The sequence below is a fragment of the Ovis aries genome, chromosome 1, assembly GCF_016772045.2.
Source record: "Ovis aries strain OAR_USU_Benz2616 breed Rambouillet chromosome 1, ARS-UI_Ramb_v3.0, whole genome shotgun sequence".
Taxonomy (NCBI): domain Eukaryota; kingdom Metazoa; phylum Chordata; class Mammalia; order Artiodactyla; family Bovidae; genus Ovis; species Ovis aries.
Window position 1 is genome coordinate 263327378 of NC_056054.1, and position 14836 is coordinate 263342213.

The following is a 14836-nucleotide window of genomic DNA, read 5'->3' on the forward strand; positions in this document are numbered from 1 at the left end:
AGCCAGTGGATTTCAGGTGCTGGTTGAGGTCTTGGCCCAAGTCTGTCTCACTGTGGGTCCAGCAATGTGACACAGGCATCCTCGGAGATCTCCGCAGGCCCAGAATTGATACATTTAGTAGGCACCTTGCTTCTCCGATTTTTGGAGAGGGTTATTATAGCAGAAGTCTCTCTCACCAAGACAGGGAATCAAAACCACTATCACAGTCCAGGAAAGAATTATAGAAATCAATGCCATTATCAAGGAACTGAAAAATTCAGGAGTGGTCACTGCACATGCCCTCTGAGTCCTGTGTTGAGCCAGTACTCAAGCCAGGTGAGTTATGGAGAAGGACTACAGAGCACACGCTCCTTATAAAGGGCCAGCCAGTGGATATTTGAGGCTTGAAAGTGAAAGTTGCTCAGTCGTGTCCAACTTTTAGCGACCCCATGGATTACACAGTCCATGGAATTCTCCAGGCCAGAATACTGGACTGGGTGGCCTTTTCCTTCTCCAGCGGATCTTCCCAACCCAGGTCTCTTGCATTGTAGCCGGATTCTTTCCCAGCTGAGCCACAAGGGAAGCTCTGTTTGAGGCTTAGTGGGCCACATTTGGTCTCTGTCACATGTTCTTTTTTAAATTAATTTTTATTAGGGTATAGTTGCTCATATGCTGTTTTTCATTACCCTTAAAACAAGTAGAAACCATTCTCAGTTTGCAAGTTGTATAAAAACAGGCCACAGGCAGAGTTTGGCCCACAGAGTGACATTTATCACGTGCCCTTTGTATAGAGTATCATACATTTATCTAAGTGTGACAATTTGCTGTTGAGGTTCTGGACATGATATTGTTCCTGGAACAAATGCCGTGGTATTTGACATGCAGCTACTGACCTAGAAAATATTTGATTTCCCCCCATTTCTTAGAAAAGATAATCAGAAGTACATTGCCTTTGCATGGTGGGAGCAGCAATATACTTCTGCTGTGTGAGCTTCGGTTATGCCAGGTCTCTCTGACATAACTAACACATTCAGAGGAAACTTGAACATTATGCTAAACATCCTGCTGGCTCATTACATTGAAGATTACATTGACGACATGATGCTACGTTGATTGGATTTGGAAAATGGGAAGTTAGAGGCCTTGTTAAAACACACTTGCAGCAGAGATAGGAACTGGAAAGGTTCAGGGACTATGAGTGAGGTGTTTAGGAGGTCTGGGGCAATTCTCTTAAAAGAAAAAGATAAATTTCTGCACTTTGTACCACTCATTCCCTCAAAATACTCATGGGGTTTTGAGGTAATATACATGACATTGGACATATTGTTCTGGCTTATTTTCCAGCTCACCAATAATTTTTCAGTTCTCAATGGAGTTCAGAGTCATAGAGAGTTCTGCAGCAGTTGCTCCAGGCTGTAATTCAAGATGCCTTGCCACTGGGCCCAGAAGTTCAATGGCTTGTGAAATATTCATGGCAGGCACAGATATTATATAACACATTTGGGAAGTCCTACTAAGAGAAATGGGCTTCCCTGGTGGCTCAGTGGTAAAGAATTCACTTACAATGCAAGAGACACAGGAGACTTGGGTTCAGTCCTTGCATCAGGAAGATTCCCCTGGAGAAGAGCATCAGAATCCACTCCAATACTCTTGCCTGGAGAATCCCATGTATAGAGGCCTGGCGGGCTACAGTCCATGGGGGTCACAAAGAGACGGACACAATGGAAGTAACTGAGCACACACGCATGCACCAGGGAAATAACCACATCCAGCTGGAGTGACAGCAGGTGAAAACAGGACATGAAATGGGAAGGAAGTTAAGACAACCCACTCTGACATCTTGACCAGCAACCAAAGCAGGTACTGTAGCAGCTATGTTTAATGAAAATGACAGAAAATGATAGTAGATATTCAACACATTTCTGGAAAGTTTAGGGGTTTCTAAGCCTTCTAACCATCCCCATGGAAAAGAAATGCAAAAAAGCAAAATGGCTGTCTGGGGAGGCCTTACAAATAGCTGCGAAAAGAAGAGAAGCGAAAAGCAAAGGAGAAAAGGAAAGGTATAAGCATCTGAATGCAGAGTTCCAAAGAATAGCAAGAAGAGATAATAAAACCTTCCTCAGCAATCAATGCAAAGAAATAGAGGAAAACAACAGAATGGGAAAGACTAGAGATCTCTTCAAGAAAATTAGAGACACCAAGGGAACATTTCATGCAAAGATGGGCTCAATAAAGGACAGAAATGGTATGGACCTAACAGAAGCAGAATATATTAAGAAGAGGTGGCAAGAATACACAGAAGAACTGTACAAAAAAGAGCTTCACGACCAAGATAATCATGATGGTATGATCACTCACCCAGAGCCAGACATCCTGGAATGGGAAGTCAATTGGGCCTTAGAAAGCATCACTATGAACAAAGCTAGTGGAGGTGATGGAATTCCAGTTGAGCTCTTTCAAATCCTGAAAGATGATGCTGTGAAAGTGCTGCACTCAATATTCCAGCAAATTTGGAAAACTCAGCAGTGGCCACAGGACTGGAAAAGGTCAGTTTTCATTCCAATCCCAAAGAAAGGCAATGCCAAAGAATTCTCAAACTACCGCACAATTGCACTCATCTCACATGCTAGTAAAGTAATATTCAAAAGTCTCCAAGCCAGGCTTCAGCAATATGTGAACCATGAACTTCCAGGTGTTCAAGTTGGTTTTAGAAGAGGCAGAGGAACCAGAGATCCAATTGCCAACATCCGCTGGATCATGGAAAAAGCAAGAGAGTTCCAGAAAAACATCTATTTCTGCTTCATTGACTATGCCAATGCCTTTGACTGTGTGGATCACAATAAGCTGTGGAAAATTCCTCAAGAGATGGGAATACAGACCACCTGACCTGCCTCTTGAGAAATCTGTATGCAGGTCAGGAAGCAACAGTTAGAACTGGACATGGAACAACAGGCTGGTTCCAAATAGGAAAAGGAGTACGTTAAGGCTGTATATTGTCACCCTGCTTATTTAACTTATATGCAGAGTACATCATGAGAAACGCTGGACTGGAAGAAGCATAAGCTAGAATCAAGATTGCTGGGAGAAATTTCAATAACCTCAGATATGCAGATGATATCACCCATATGGCAGAAAGTGAAGAGGAACTCAAAAGCCTCTTGATGAAAGTGAAAGAGGAGAGTGAAAAAGTTGGCTTAAATCTCAACATTCAGAAAACGAAGATCATGACATCTGGTCCCATCACTTCATGGGAAATAGATGGGGAAACAGTGGAAACAGTGTCAGACTTTATTTTGGGGGGCTCCAAAATCACTGCAGATGGTGATTACAGCCATGAAATTAAAAGATGCTTACTCCTTGGAAGAAATGTTATGGCCAACCTAAATAGCATATTCAAAAGCAGAGACATTACTTTGCCAACTAAGCTCTGTCTAGTCAAGGCTATGGTTTTTCCAGTGGTCATGTATGGATGTGAGAGTTGGACTGTGAAGAAGGCTGAGTGCCGAAGAATTGATGCTTTTGAACTGTGGTGTTGGCGAAGACTCTTGAGAGTCCCTTGGACTGCAAGGAGATCCAACCAGTCCATTCTAAAGGAGATCAGCCCTGGGTGTTCTTTGGAAAGAATGATGCTAAAGCTGAAACTCTAATACTTTGGCCACCTCATGTGAAGAGTTGACTCATTGGAAAAGACTCTGATGCTAGGAGGGATTAGGGGCAGGAGGAGAAGGGGATGACAGAGGATGAGATGTCTGGATGACATCACTGGCTCGATGGATGTGAGTCTGAGTGAATTCTGGGAGTTGGTGATGGACAGGGAGGCCTGGCGTACTGTGATACATGGGGTCGCAAAGAGTTGGACATGACTGAGCGACTGAACTGAATTGAACTGAACTGAAGTCTTATAACAATAAGATAAATGATCTAAATGTATATAAAAACATAGGTAGAGACCAATTTGACTATGTAAGATGTCTTGAACTTTGAGTATAAAACATTTTTAAATGTAAAATGTTTATAGTATATATGATAGACAAAGGTTTAGAAACTTATGAGGCTTAAAACTCTTACACAGAATGATGTTTAAATCCTGGAATCTTCCCACAAAGAACCAGAGAATATTAACACAAAATTTTTAGAAGACAATAATGAAATGCCCCCAAACTACAGGAAAAGTGAGAAAAGTTATTAACAATCACAGAAATAATTTGAAGCAACAATAGCAATATTCAAACCAATCAAATAGTCAGATTTTGTTTTTTTAATCAGGAAATTCAATGCTGGTGAATGACATTCTGGTGGAATGAATACTTATATCCATAATAAGTGGAAATACAGCATCACCTCTGTGGAAATCAACATGGTTCTTTGTACTTAGACTTTGAGAAAGCATAAACTCTCTGACTCAATAAATCTACTCTGAGGATGCCCTGAAGAAAGAATTCTAAGCACAGAAAAATCGATTTTTCCCCCAGGAAAAATCATTTTGCATGAAGATGTTCATCAAAGGAAAGCTTAGTAATAATTAAAAATTATAAACAACCCAAATTACCACAATAGAGAAATCACTAACGTGTTGGTTACAGCTGCAAGGTAAAATATCATGCAACCATTACTATTGGGTGTGCTCAGTCATGTCCGACTCTTTGTGACCCCAAGGACTGCAGCACTCCTGTTTCCTCTCCTATCTCCTGGAGTTTGCTTAAATTCATGCCCATTGAGTCGGTGATGCCATCCAACTGTCTCATCCTCTGTCACTCCCTTCTCCTTTTGCCCTCAATCTTTGCTAGCAATGGGTTCTTTTCTGATGAGTTAGCTGTTCACAACAGGTGGCCAAAGTATCGGAGCCTCATCTTCAGCATCAGTCCTTCCAATGAATACTCAGGGTTGATTTCCTGAATTTGGAAATTAGTAATCATGGAATTAGTAATCATATACAGAATTTTCATCTTGCAGTGTTAAATGAGAAAAAATGAGATCACAAAGCTTTACAAGAGCTCAGTAGAAAAAAAGAGAAAAAGGAAGCTGTGCCAGTGGGCGTCCCTGTGAAAGGATGAGTTCCATTGCTCTCCTTGGATTCTGCCTTCCTGGTCATTGAACTGTTTCTGCAATGAGTATAATTAACTTTTATGATTGAAAAATACTATATTTAAAAAACAAAGTGTAATGATTTTGCCCTCCCCAAAAAGAGAAAAAGAGGGGAGTTTCCATGCCTCCCCAACTCATCAGTGAGTCAGTGAGTGAGTCTAAGTGCAGGTATTTGACACTGGGGACACTACCCACAGTCCATGCCCCACTTACCTGCTGGCCCCCACCTTCCCTAAAGTTAAACACAACTCTGGGGGTTAGTGTGGACTGCCTGTAATCTCTTAGATTTCAGTAATCCCGCTGTGCAAATCTGCCCATGCCTGCTGCCAGAGTCTAGACCCACCTGGCAAACTCCAGAAGCCTCTACACAATTCCCCTCCCCTCTCTGCCCCCTTGCCCCGTGGGTCTCCCCCCACAGCCTCTGAGCCCAGGAGTAGCCCTCACCACCCTTCCTGTTCAGGGAGGTGGTCTCAAGACACAGCAATCTCTTTCAATGACCAAGGCTCCAAAAACCAACGACGTCCTAACCATGGCCTCTAAGTCAGGGAGCCCAGTACCTAATTCCTCACCCACAAGCCACCCTTCCCAGCCTCCCTGACTCTGCCAAGCAGCAGTTAAAACTTCCACACTCGTCTCGGCACCAGCCAGGTCTGTGCCTCCCAGGGAGTACTTCCGGATTCATCTGCCGCTTCCTCCCCTTGGTTCCAGGGAGCCTAGGGTGAGTGCAGGCCCAGTACATACACCCCCTGATCTGCACCTTAGTCCCCACAGTGAGCACTGGGCCAGCCCCTCTGAGTGATGCTTATTCTGTTCTTTTTCCTGCCAGCAGGCTCTGGCTGGAGTCTCACCTCCGTGGGCCTCGGTTTTGCTCCTCTCCTGACCAAGAGCGCTGACTGGTCCAGCCCAATGACTCCAGCTCCTGTGGTCCACCCTGTTCCCTCCTGCATCGCATTCCCCAGACTCCCAGATGGAGCCCTTTGATATGATCCTTTGGTTGATTTCAATCCCTGTCCACCCCAGACAAAGATGTGTGGTTGTTATTTCAGGCATGAGGACTTGCCATCTGGCTGGAACTGGTAAAGAACTGTCTTCACTTCAGCAAACCTAGCAGCATATTAAAAAGTAGAGATGTTACTTTGCCAAAAAAGGTCCATATAGTCAAAGCTTTGGTTTTTCCAGTAGTTGTGTATGGGTGTGAGAGTTGGACCATAAAGAAGGCTGAGCGCCAAAGAATTGATGCTTTTGAACTGTGATGTTGGAGAAGTCTCTTGAGAGTCTCTTGGACTGCAAGAAGATCAAACCAGTCAATCCTAAAGGAAATCAACTCTGAATATTCTTTGAAAGGACTGATGCTGAAGCTGAAGCTCCAATACTTTGGCCACCTGATGCAAAGTGTCAACTGATTGGAAAAGACCCTGGTGCTTGGGAAAGACTGAAGGCAGGAGCAGAAGGGGATGACAGAAGATAAGATGTTTGGATGGCATCACTGATTCAGTGGACATGAGTTTGAGCAAGCTCTGGGAGATGGTGAAGACAGGGAAGCCTGATGTGCTGCAGTCCATGCAAAGAGTCGCACATGACTGAGTAACCGAACAACAGCGACGAAAAGCACAGAACTACATGTAAACTGCCCTTAAGTAGAGCTGCCCAAGGATGGCAGTTACTGCCCCTGAAGCTGCTTCTGCGACACTATTTCACAAGCCCAAGATTATCCTGTGGTTTAGTGATCGGTCACAATTGATCAGTGTGGAGAGATTCATTTACTAGACCAAGGTTCTAGATTTGATCATCTCTAAAGTGGCTCAGGTGGTAAAGAACGCACCTATCAATGCAGGATATGTAGGAGGCGCAGGTTCAATCCCTGGGTTGGGAAGATTCTCCTGGAGGAGGAAATGGCAACCCATTCCAGTATTCTTGCCTGGGGAATCCCATGGACGAAGGAGCCTGGTGGGCTACAGTCCATGAGTTCACAAAGAGTCAGACACAACCAGATGATAACACACATGGGAGAACACATGTCTAAATAATTCACAGGTTAAAAAATAAGTTTCAAAAGAAATTTAAAAGTACATAGAGCTGAGTGAAAGTGAACACAATATATCAAAATTCATGTGTTTGTGTTCAGTCATTCAGTTGTGTCCAACTCTTTGTGACCCCATGGACTGTAGCCCACCAGGCTCCTGTTTTCATGGAATTTCCCAGGCAAGAATACTGGAGTGGATTGTCCTTTCCTTCTCCAGGAGATCTTCCTGACTCAGGGTTTGAACCCGTGTCTCTTATGTCTCCTGCATTGACAGGCAGGTTCTTTACCACAAGCACCACCTGCTAAAGCAGAGCTGAGAGGGAAATTCATTGCATAGACTTATTAATATATAAGAAATGGGAAAAGTTTTTAAATCAAAAAATTAAGTTTCTTTTTTAACATATTTAAACATTTTTTGACCATGCGGCTTGTAAGATTTTAGTTCCCCAACGAGCTATGGAACCCCATGCCCCTTGCTGTGCCATGCAGAGTCCTAACCACTGACCTGCCAGGGAATTTCCAAAAAATTGTTTCTACCTCAACAAATTAGAAAAAAATAAGAGCCAAATAAGTCCAAAGCAATGAGAAGGAAGAAAACAAGAAAGACAAGAGCAGAAATCAAAGAAATGGAAAAATAGGAAAACAATAGAAAAAAACTAATGCGCTCAGAAGCTAGTTCTTCAGAAAAATAGGCAAAATTGACAAACTTCATAGCTTCCCTGGTAGCTCAGGTGGTAAAGTGTCTGCCTACAATGCAGGAGACCCGGGTTCTATCCCTGGGTCGAAAAGATCTCCTGGAGAAGGAAATAGCAACCCACTCCAGTATTAATGCCTGGAAAGTCCCATGGACCAAGGAGCCGGGTGGGCTACAGTCCATGAGTTCACAGAGAGTCAGACACGACCAGGTGACTAACACACATGGGAGACCACATTTCTAAATGATTCACAGGTTAAAAAGTAAGTCGCAAAGAGTCGGACATGACTGAGCGACTTCACTTCATAGCAAAGCTGACAAAAATTAAAAGCAAGAAGGCACAAGTAACATCAGAAATGAAACAAGGGATATTACTACAGACCTTGCAGACATCTAAAGGATAATAAGAGAATTCTGTGAAAAATTTTACACTTATATATTTGACAACATGGAAGAAATGCATTAATTCGTCAAAAACCATGAACAACCAAAATTCAGTAAAGATGGACTAGACAATCTGAATAGCCCTATAAACATCAAAGAATTCTAATTTATAATATAAAACCTCTGAAAGAAGTTTCCACCCAGTTTTAAAAGAATAACAACAATCTTACATAATCTCTTTCAGAAAATAGAAAAAGGATAAATATTTCCCAGCTCATTTACGAGGCCGGTATCACCCTGATACCAAAACCAGTCAATGACAACACACACACAAAAGGAAACTAGGAACCAACGTCTCCTTTGAGTTTAGATGCAAAATTCCCCAACAAAATATTAGCAAACTTAATTCAGCAATATAAAAAAGAGCATTATATACTGTGGACAAATAAGGTTTATTCCAGGTATGCAGGGCTGGTTCAACATCAGGAAATAATCAATGTCAAGGTAAAGAGGAAAAACCATGTAATCATAACAACTAACACAGAAAACAAATTGACAAAGTCTGACAGTCATTCATAACAAAACCTTTCAGCAAGTGCAAAATAGTAGGATATTACCTCAGCTTGGAAAATGGAATCTACACCTAGAGCTGAGGTCAACCTTGAAAAAGCTTGATGCTTTCCCCCTAAAACTGTAGCAAAGCAAAGCTATCTGCTCTCATCACTACTATTTAATATGTCCTAGATCTTCTAGCCACTGAAATAAGGGAAGAAAAAGAAATTAAAAGAACACAGATGAGAAGGGAAGAAAAAAATCATTCATAGATGGCATGGTTATATGTATGAAACCCCAAGGAAACTAAAAACAAACTCTTAGAAATAATAAGAAAGTTCAATGAAGTCATAGGATTCAGGATCAATATGCAAAGATCAAAGGTATTTCTACACCTCTCAGTTGTTCAATCACTAAACAGTGTCCAGCTCTTTGAAAACTCCGTGGATGGCAGCATGCCAGGCTTCCCTGTCCTTCACCACCTCCTGGAGCTTGCTCAAACTCATGTCCATTGAGCCAGTGATGACATCCAATCATCTCATTCTCTGTCATCCCCTTCTCCTCCTGCCCTCAATCTTCCCTGCCTTCAAAGTCTTTTCCAATGAGTCAGCTTTTTGCATCAGGTGGCCAAAGTATTGGAGCTTCAGTATCAGTTCTTCCAATGAATATTAAGGGTTGATTTCCTTTGGGATTGATTGGTTTGATCTCCAGTCCAAGATACTCTCAAGAGTCTTCTCCAGCACCACTATTAGAAAGCATCAATTCTTCAGCTCTCAGCCTTCTTTATGGTCTAACTCTCAGTTAACATACACAAACTAAAATTAATGTGATACTATTATAACCACTTAAAATAAAAGAACACTTAGGTATATGTTTAACAAAACACTTTACAGAACTGAATGCTAGAAATGACAACATTCTGATGAAAGAAATCAAAGAAAATCTAACAGATAGGTTGGAAGACTCACCATAGTCAAGATGTCAATTCTCTCCAAATTAATCTATAGGTTTATGCAATTCCTATCAAAATCCCAGTAAGGCATTATAGGCATAGAGAAACTTACTTTAAAATTTATATGGAAAGGCACAAGCCCTTGAATAGCTAAAACAATCTTGAAAAAGAACGCAGTGAGATGAATCATTCTACCTGATAATATGGCTTTCTATCTAGTGGCGGTAATTGAAACAGAGGGATAGATGAATAGAACAGGACAGGGGACCCAGAAATAGACCCACATAAATATGCCCAAATGATTTTTGACAAGGGAGTAAAAGCAATTCAGTGAAGGAAAGACAACCTTGTCAACAAATGGTGCTGGGCAAATGGACATCCACAGGGGGAAAAAAGTGAACTATGACTTAAATCCACATCTTATACAAAAAATTTACTCAAAATACAGCATAGAATCGAATGTAAAACATAAACCTATAAATCTTTTGGAAGAAAATAAGTGAAAATCTTTGGGACCAAGAACTAGGCAAGAAGCTGTTTAACTTCGTACCATGAAAAAGACAAATAAAAATGGTGATAAATGGACTGTGTAACCCATTCCCCAAATTTAAAACTTTTGTTCTCTGGATGTTTGTGAGAGGAGAATGAAAAGACAGGCTACAGACCGAGGGGAAATATTTGCAAGCTACACACCAAACAAAGGACTTGTATCTAGAAGGTATAAAGAACTCTCAAGACTCAGCAGTGGGGAAACAATCCAATTAGCAAACAGGCAAAACGGGAACAGACACTCCACCAAGAGGATGCACAGATGGAAAATGATCACCTGAAAAGGTGTTGAACATCAGCCCTCTGGGAAACGCAAGTTAACTCCACGATGAAATACTGCCACACACCTATCAGAACATCTCCAATAAAACACAGGCACAATAGCAAATGCTGTCGAGGCTTCAGAAAATCAGAACTCTTGTGTATTTCTGGGCTTGTCAAATGCTGGAGTCGCTCTGAGAAAGAGGGCAGCATTTTCTAAAAATCTAGTTATGTGACTGGAGGATCCCCCAGCAAGTGCACGTCTGGGCATCTATCTGAGGGAAATGAAAACTGTCTGCTTCCTCTATGGGACATTTGGAAATGACTGTACTTTGGAAACGAAGAACAGACTAGTGGTTGCCAGAGATTAGAGAATAGGTCTGGGGTCGGGGGTGGGGGTGGTAGATTCATGAGGGAATTATTAATAGGTGGGGTTTTTAAAAGGGCAGAGGGGGGATCCTCACAGCCTTGAAACTGTTCAGTGTCTGCACCGTGGTGTTGGGTACACAGACCTACACAGGTTCGACAAGGTGAACAGAGCTGAGTACACACAGCACACACAGGCACACAGATACACACCACGTACACAGACACAGACACAGCCTGAGTATGCACCACCAAACACACATACTCACTCCACATACACACATATGCACATGAAAACACATAAACAGACACACGACACGTTTAACCAGAAATACACACATGTACAAACACATACATGTACACCCAGACACACCGCACACACACACACAAACCACAAATACATACATACATACACACATAAGCAGACACACCACCTGCACACACGCATATGTTGTGGCAATTCGAGCATGGGTTGGAAAAGAACTTCTAGACACAGAGGGAGTGAGTTTATTAAGAGCAAAGAGCAGAGATAATGAGGGCGCTGCAAGCACACCAGGTCGACCGCCTGCTAGATCAGGCAGAGCCAACCCCTTTTGTGGATTAGTGGCCAATTTTTATTGGGGAAGGAAGTGACAACCCACTCCAGTGTTCTTGCCTGGAGAATCCCAGGGACGGGGGAGCCTGGTGGGCTGCTGTCTCTGGGGTCACACAGAGTCGGCCACGACTGAAGTGACTTAGCAGCCAATTTTTATAGCCTCAAGACAAAGCAAATTCCTGCTAGAAGAGTAGGGTGTTATAGGGTGATTACCAGGGTGGACAGTTTTGCCTAATTTGAGGTCAGGAAGCTGGTTGTTAAGGATCGGGGGGTGTAGCCAGTGGTTACAGTGGGGCTCAGCCAGTTCCAGGGATGACCTTGGTCATCTCTGTGGCGCTGGGATAGGATTCCATATTATACATACCACATATACACAGAAACACACAAAACACATGCCACATACAAACACACTCAGGAGTATAAGGAAGTCTGGACACATCCAAATATGGTCAATGCACTTGCTCACTGTCCACATCCTGCCTGAGATGGGGTCCTATAGGTTTGTAAAATGTCATCATGAGGGAAAATGGGGCCACATTCACAAGAGACCCCTCTCTGCCTTACTCCTCATGCCTGCACATGATGCTGGAATGATCTCAATAAAGATTTCAGTTAGAAAATATTAGCCTGATAAGAAAGTTTTGGGAGGGACTTCCCTGGAAGTCCAGTGATTAAGATTCTGCTTTCCAATGCAGGGGATGCTGGTTCCATCCCTGGTTGGAGAGCTAAGCTCCCACATGCCCTTTGGCCAAAAAATCAAAACCCAAAACAGAAGCAACATTGTAACAAATTTAATAAAGACTTAAAATGGTCCGCATTTTAAAAAAGGGCTTCCCTGGTGGCTCAGCTGGTAAAGAATCTACCTGCACTGCGGGAGGCCTGGGTTTGATCCCTGGGTTGGGAAGATCCCCTGGAGAAGGCAAAGGCTACCCACTCCAGTATTCTGGCCTGGAGAATTCCATGGACTGTATAGTCCATGGGGTCGCAGAGAGTCGGAAATGACTGAGCGACTTTCACCACATTAAAAAAAAAAAAAAACCCTTTAAAAAGAATGTTTCAGAAATCATGGTTCTGCGGCTTCATTAAACCAAACACAACTAAAATATCATTGTCACAGTTATTTTTGTCAGCAACGCTCTGTGTGGTTGGCCATGGGAAAGTAAACGGAAACACCAGCGCTCCACCCAGCCCCACGCACGTGACTGCACCGGTAGATAAGGCCCCCCAGCACCCCCCACAAAGGCCCACGGGGGAACTCTTCCCTCAGCCTCAGGGAAGCTGGGGGCTGTGGGGGCTTCACGGCCGAAGGCCTGACTCAAGCCCTGGTTGAAGTGGGTGCAGACTCCCGAGTCCCCCCTGGGCCCTGCCATCTTCCAGCATCCCTTCTGGCTGGCTCTGACTGACAAGGGGCACCCCAGGGGTGGGGCGGGAAGCAGCTCTGGCCTGGCCGCCCTCTCACAAGCCAGGAGGAAGGTGAGATGTGGCACCATGGCCACAGGCCCAGCAGGCTCCTCCCCGGGGTCTGGGAGAGAGTCTGGAATTTCCCAGTGATCAGGAGTGGAAGAGAGTGGCTGCACTCCCCAGAGCCCCACCTGGCGGCCAGGCCAGGGAAGCGCCCAGGTTTCCTTTCCAGGAGGCTCTCTGAGGGCGGGTGTGATAAACCAGCAGTCTGGACCCAGGACAGCGCCTTGCTCTGTCCCTTCCCTTTCCTGGCCTTGTCCTCTGGGGCTGCGGGAAATGAGCACTAACTTCAGATACTACGCTGGGAACCAGTGATGTTACACATTACATATAGTGTGCCAACCTGGGCCCCCCGCCCCCGGGCAATCCCCTGGGCTTGAGGAGAGAGCAAGGGGAATCGTGCAGAGGTGGGTCTGCAGCCACTTCAAGGGAGGGGGAGTCAGCAGAGGGCAAGGCACTTCAGGGGGAACACAGCAGACCTCAGCTCTTCCTGCAATCCTCCCCCGCTGCTCTGACCCCAGCAAGGAAGCAAGGGCCAGTGGCCCTTCTAGTTTGCACCTAAGATGAAAAGGAAAGAAAGAGGGAAAACAGTAAAAAGATCCTGATAGAAAAAAGAAATCTGAAGTCCATTTCTTCAACTCTGAAAACGTGACATCAGAGCTCAGCAGATGGATTTTAAAGAGCACCAATATTGTTTCTTTTCATTCTTAGAGTAAATCCTCTATTTTGCCATTTCTCGCTGCTTGATAGTTTTTCTGTGAACTAGACTTGGAGTCATAACTTTTTACAGAATTATGATCATGCTATAGCACTCCACGATACAGCAGAGACATCTATGAGGATTGAGTCTTCACACAATGGGTGGTTACTGTGTACCTTTAAGGGGAGAGAAACGGATGGTTTTCTAAAGAGTCATAATTTTCAGTTATGAATGTAACGATTAGGTTGATTTTCACCTACTTTCACACGTATACGTCCTGGTTTATCACACAGGGGCATTCAGGCAGAGTCCGTAGAGGTGGCGTGTTTATTTCATGGTATCACTCAGTCCTCTGCTGGTGTCCTTGAGCAGCTTCTGGGTTCTGGGCTGGATGCTGAGATGTGCAGGTGAAGAAAACATAGCCTGAACTTCAGCCTAGATGAGAGGCAGGCTCAGAAACAAGTGAGTTTGTTGCTGTATAAATATGCTTCCATCTACGTGTGCACGCATGCACACACACACACACAGAGTGTTACAGGACCCCTGAAGAATGACCTCTCTCTACAGGTCCATGAGCTTTGGGGAAAATTCAGACCATTTCGGAACCCAGAAGAGGCACATGAACCAGAAGGCAGCGAGTCTCCAGAAGCTGCTCCCAGGCAGACAGACAGACAGCCCCATGGTTCTCGGTGTGGGGCTGGGCTAGGCACAGAGGACCTTGTGTCCCACCTCACGGAGACACAGCAGGCCAGCCAGGATTTCTTTCCCGCAATGAGGGAAAGATGAGTAAATTTGTATTAATTACTTGAGTAGAAGCCAATGTTGTTTAAGATCTCACAGCAGAAACTTGATCCTTCTTGGTCATCACCAGCACATCTGTTTGCTGGAGGCTGGGCCCTTGTAAAATGCATCTGCCAGTAAGCCAGAGCTTGGCTGCTACACACGTGCCCCAGTTCCACTGTCGTGCTTTGGAGACATTCTTGCCGAGGAGCTTCTGGACACTGAGACCAGTACAGCTGCACCTACGCCTTGAGCTTCTTCCACCAGCGGTGGCTCCTGGGCCCTCCAGGGTGCAGGGTGGGGAAAGCACAGCTAGGCCTTCCTGGAAGCTTCTTACACAATCCAGGTGGTCTCTCCAGGAAAGGAGCGGAGGAGATCAGCTCCAGCAGTTTCCTTGGCTCCTGGCAGAAGCCCTCCTGTTTAGGAGAGGGAGGCAACTGACAGTTTTTATGGCC